Below are 6,000 nucleotides of genomic sequence, written 5' to 3'. Positions count from 1 at the left end.
GTATACAGAAACAAATTGACTCACTTGGATGCTCCGGACTAGCCCTGGCCCCTGAAGGTAGCGTGGGTTCATGCTGTGAGTTTTCACATAAGTTTCAGCGAGCTCCCTGGGAACGAAAAAGTGTAGGACCCATTTCACACATATATATGACATCTCTTAATATGTGTACAGCTCTTTGCAAACACACTATTTCATGCATGAAGCTTGAAATATCTATTCAGTGAAACAAGACACTTGTACAGCCTATAACCATGGCGTGCATAATGCCCGATTGTTGCCCAGCAGCAAAGCTGCTGACAAGAGCACAGAGTCCGGGTTCGATCATGCCTCTCAGCAGCCGTATGCAGTTGACAAAAAGACAGTAAATTTAACCACCCAAATAATTCTGTCTAATTTATAACACCCTCATAATGCAACAGGAATTGCATCATTTAGACAGATGTCCAATACTGGTACAGTTATTCTGTCGCACATTCTACCTGGACCCAAAAAAGCAAAAAAAAAAATTGCAACATTCTTCACAGTTTTGTGGAATGACTGAACTGCTTCAGGGGCAAAAGTCACGTATGCATCAGGAAAACATAACAAGTTTTCCATTGAGTAGAAATTAGCTCTATATACTGAGATGCTGTTCTACGTATACAAGTAATACTTACTCTTCAAAGCCGCATGTTCTCCTGTCCGGCCCTGACTGGCTGTTATAGTGTCGCACCGTTTGTATTTTTATCCAGACCCCGCCACTTGTTTTCAATTTGCAAATGGGTGAAAGGGAATCCGAATTTTGAATTCACCAAATGTGAAAAATTTTCCCAGAGTTGTCGTTTAGTCTTTAGGTGTTTAGAAGGGTCTGATTTGAAAATTTCATATTCTTCAACCAGAAACAGAACTTTGGCCCGAGGCCACAACTCCTCGGGTCCGGAGGTAGGTGGGACGGGGGCTGCCGGCGCATTCAGCCAAACTAGCACGTTGTCTGCAACCAAAGGAAAGCATATATGTGGCGCACTAAGTACTGCCTGATCAAATATTCCATATATATACATAGTGAGAAAGCTATACACGTATGTACCTGCCGTCACATAAAGGCGCTGGTTTCCGTGGACAATGGGTGCGCCGGTGTCGTCGACTACCTCAAAAATTTCTGTCTCCACGCATTCCAAGAGGATTCTCAGTGGCGCGGCCATCTTGTAGCTCCTGCGAAATAAACGCATGAAGTGAAAGCGTCGGAAGGAAGCTGATGTGTAAATAAGGGACGAAGAAAATACAAAAGACAGCATGCAGGACGAGTGACTCCTGCTAGACACACTTAAACCACCAAAGAAACGGAATAAGATACCACCCGTAAGCTTGCACCATGCACGTCTGCACCGAAGAGATGCCGCACGGGTGCCGCGCATAGCTGGACGCCCAAGCGCTGTCCGAAACAGAACGATATCGCTCAACCGTTGCAAGAGACGAACTAAAGATACGTTGATACCAGAAGAGAGCTATGAATATATCGTAGACGCCGCAAACCAAGAATTAGATATTACTTAATCCAGCAGCAAAAAGCGCTACAGCGCATGCATGCCTACATCAGAGGAATGCGCCGACACGCACGTATGTGCTGCAATAAAACAAGACCCGAAACCTCCGTGAGTTCAGGAGAGATAAGATAATATATGGTACATCCGTTATCTCTCGTTAACCGCGTCTCACGCGTATAGAGTCATGCTCGGAGCGCGCGCATGCCGATACGATCGATCCGAAACCGAGAGGTGCGAACGAAGCACGCATCGTTAGCGATCGCTTAGCCTGCGCGAGAAAAAGCAAAAATATACAATACAGCTATAGCTAATACCAGAGGCGAGATAGGCGCCGCGCGCAAACGAAAAGAGATAAGCACGCTAACGAGTTTGAGAGAGATGCACCGACACGCCCTGCAAGAGCAGACTCATGAGAGATAACAGCGCGCCCGTTTGAGACGCCGCGCAGAACTACCGAGATTTTCGATATGAATGAATGAATAAAACTTTATTTTCGTTTCTTTGGGTTTAGCGGATTCCGGACGTCTTCATCTTTCGAGTTCCAATGGTCGGTGCCCTGATTCCAGGGCCCCGCTGAGCTTTGCCACCTCGCTTGCGTGCCGCACGAGTCCTCTCTGGACCGCCAGCTCGCTGCTGGTGAGCAGGCCCTCCCACTGTTCCGCAATAGGATTTTCTAGTTTATGGAATGCATAGTTGTGCCTACATTCCCATGTAATATGATATAGCGTGGGGGTTGCCCCGCACCACGTGCATTTGTCATTGTATTGTCCTGGATACATCTTATGTAGTGTGTGTAGGTTTGGAAAGGTACCTGTTTGTAATCTTCGCCATCCCACTGCCTCGTGCTGTGTCAGCAACGGGTGTGGTGGAGGATACGTCAGTCTCCTTCCTCTGTGGTAATTTAGTATTTCTGCATATGTGGGTTCTACCGTTGTGGTATGTTCCTGTGACTCCGTTGTGTCTGCTCGGTGGGTCATCTCGCGAGCTAGACTGTCTGCACTCAGGTTCCCTTCCACTCCGGCGTGTCCCGGTATACAGAAAATTTTTTGTTGTAGTGATGTATTGGGAGGCCCTGCCTAGAGGATTATTTGCAGTGCTCCCTTCTATATTCTTCCCGCCGCGTAGCTTCTACACGCGGCTTTTGAGTTCGTCAGAATCGTGATTTATTTAGTCGGTTCCCTTCAGCTACTGCCAGAGCTACGGCAACTTCTTCCCCCTCGGTTACCGAACACTTTTTGGTTGTTACACACGTGACCGCCTCTAGGCTCTTGTTGACGACCACTGATGTAACTCTAAGTTCTTTGGTGTCCCTGTTCCACGGATACAGGCCTGCATCCGTGTATACTGTGTTTTCTTTGGTAGCTAAGTGTTTTTCTACGTACTCTGCCCTAGCGGCTCGTCTAGCCCCGTGCAGGTTTGGGTCCATGTTTCTCGGTAAGGGGCAGACTCTGATGGTTTGTCTGACTTCGTCTGGTATGTTTGCTACTCTGCCTTCTGTGTCTACTGCTATACCCTAACCTGCGGAGGAGCGCACGGCCAGTGGTCGACTGCTGGAGTCTGGTTAGTTGCGATCCAGCTTGCGCCTCCCGTAGCTCTTCGAAGGTATTGTGGATGCCCAGCATCAAGAGTTTTTCATTTGATGTATTTCTTGGTAGGTTTAGCGTTGCTTTGAAGGCTTTCCTTATAAGCGTGTCCGCTTGTTCCTTCTCATTGCTTGTCATGTGGTGATACGGCAGGGAATAGGTGATCCGGCTGATTACGAGGCTTTTAATCAGCTTTACTGTATCGCCCTCCTTCATCCCGTTGCCTTTTCTGTGAGACTCGCGTGATCATTCTGCTGACTTGCTGTGTTGATTGTTTTAGGAGACTGAGTGTGTTGCTGCATCTATTGCATCCTTGGATCCACATACCCAGTATTCTTATCATGTTTCGTTCTGGAATGGTCTGTCCTTCTAAACGCACTGTCAATTCTTCCGGCGTTGGCTTCTTTACGACCCGCAGAATTTCCGGTTTCTCGGTTGAGCACGCGAGTCCTCTAGCCCTGACGTATTCCTCCACGCATGTCGCTGCTTTCTGCAATAGTTCTTCTTTTCGGCCAAGTGACCCTTGGTTGACCCAGACAGTGATGTCATCCGCATACATGGCATGCTGGATACCTTCGATCTTGCTCAGCTTGCGTGGGAGCCCGATCATTGCCATGTTGAACAGGACCGGTGAGAGCACCGATCCTTGTGGAGTTCCTTTGTTTGGTGTGTTAAATGTTTCGCTTCTTAGGTCTCCCAGTCCCACCGTGGCCGTGCGGTTGGACAGGAAGGCCCTTACATAGTTGTGGATTCTTCTCCCATACCTGGTATCGTTGATTCCTTCCATGATTGCTTCATGACTGACGTTTTCAAAAGCACCCTTGATGTCCAGGGCCATTACGATATTTTCTCTTGTTTTGGGAATTGTGACTATTATTTCCTCATTGATTTGTAGGAGGATGTCTTGGGTTGACAAGTTTGCTCTGAAGCCGAACATACTTTGGGGGTATTGTTCCTCGTCTTCAAGGTGTTGCTGTATTTTTTTTCGTGATGACTCTTTCGTAGAGTTTGCCTAGACATTATGTTAACGAGATGGGTCTTAGGTTCTCTATCTGAAGCTTTTTGCCTGGTTTTGGTATCATGACCACCTCCGCGTGCTTCCAGTCCTTGGGGACGGTGCCTGTGGCCCATAGTTCATTTAGGTATTCCGTGAGCTGGGCTATTGCTTCATCGCTTAGATTGCGGATGAGCGAATTCTTGATCTTGTCTGCTCCCGCTGCCGTATTCTTGGTTATCGCTCTAACTGCTGCGTACACTTCTTCATTTGTTATCGGCCTGTCTAAGTGTGGATTATCCTCTCCTTGATATTCTCCTTTGTATTCTTGGCGCCTGTTGTTGCCGCAGCATTTCGTCTTGATCGCTTCGATCAAGTCATCGTTGCTGCCCTTGAATTGGTGTACGAGTCTTTGTATGGCTTTGCCGCTTTCTGCTTTTGCCGCTTTCTCGCTGTGCTGAGTGTACCATTCAGTGAGCTGCTGAACTGTTCCCAGCCCTGCCTAGCCAGTTGCGTTGCGTACTCTTCTGCTTTCTGCGTGATCTCCGCTATTTTCTTCTTCAGCTTCCTGTTTAGTTACTGTCTTTTCCAACTCTTCGTGAGCCCACGTCTCGCCTCCCATAGCCTGAGAAGTTTAGGGTCCACTTCCGGTGTGGTCTCTGTCCTGTCTATTTCTTGCGTATGTCGCTCCTGTATTTGTCGGATTTGCTCGCTCCAGTCCTCGATCGAGGTGATTTTGTCCTTTATTTGTCTGCTGCTGTCTCGGAATGCATCCCAGTCTGTAATGTGGGCTGATCCTATTTTCCTTTTGATCCTTTCCGCCTCTAGTGTGATTTTTATTATGTGGTGATCGCTCCATGGGTTCTCCAGCAGGTTCTCCCACTCAGCCTGTCTCGCTCCTCTGACAAAGGTTAGGTCGGGACACGTGTCCGGGCTGACGCTATTTCCTAGACGCGTGGGTTGATTTTCATCGGTCAATAGGATGCAGTTTGTATTCTCTGCTGCTATGCATATCTGCTGTCCCTTTTTCTCGCCTTTTTGATAGCCCCAGCTTGGGTCTCTTGCGTTAAAGTCCCCAGCTATGATTAGGGTATTCGATCTTGCTAGATTTCCCGCTTCCGCAAAAAGTCTTTGGAAGTTGCCGTTCATCTGTCTGGGCGGGCTATATAGGTTAATGATGAACGTGCTTTTGGCTTTGTGTTTCTTTTTGGGAATGACCTCCGTGATTATGTGTTCGATTCCCGTGTCCGTGATTTCATTGTGCTCTATGGTGACTAGGTCTTAGCTAATTAGGGTTGCTATCCGTCCTTTCTCCTGGCATTGATAGCCCCTTAATGTCGGTGTTGTGTTAGTCTCTTGTAGTAGTATTAGATCGGGTGATGCCCCTTGTTTATATATAAACTGCTGTAGGAGTCCTTGCTTACGCCTGTATTCCCTACAGTTCTACTGCCATATGTTTAGTTTGTTGTGTCCTGCCGTGCTGATTGATTGGTGTTGCTTTGGTTTTCATTTCCGAACCTTCTGTCGTTGTAAAGCCTATCCCTGGCTTCTTTAGTGATTCTTTGCGTGGTTTGGCTTTTAATGAAGCTACGAAAGTATTGGTTTTCTTGTTGTTGTTGCATTAGTGCTTTCTGCATTGTCTGAATTTGTGCCTGTATGCTTTGCATAAAGTTCTTCATCTGCTCCTCTAAGCTATTGTCTTTTGCTGACGTCTGTGTTTGGTTTTGTGATGCCGGTGTTATCCTTGGCGGGCTTCCTGTTCTTATTGTTTGCGTCTCATTTATGAGTTCTTCAATTTTCGCCTTGAGCTGCCTGTTTTCCTCTCTGCATAGCTCTATCTCTTTCCTAAGTGTTCTGTTTTCCTCGTCCTGTTTGTTATTATTGTTTTGCCCAGAATGCG

Source organism: Amblyomma americanum, chromosome 1 (assembly GCF_052857255.1).
Source record: "Amblyomma americanum isolate KBUSLIRL-KWMA chromosome 1, ASM5285725v1, whole genome shotgun sequence".
In the NCBI taxonomy this organism is placed as follows: Eukaryota; Metazoa; Arthropoda; class Arachnida; order Ixodida; family Ixodidae; genus Amblyomma; species Amblyomma americanum.
This window is presented reverse-complemented; position numbering follows the sequence as displayed.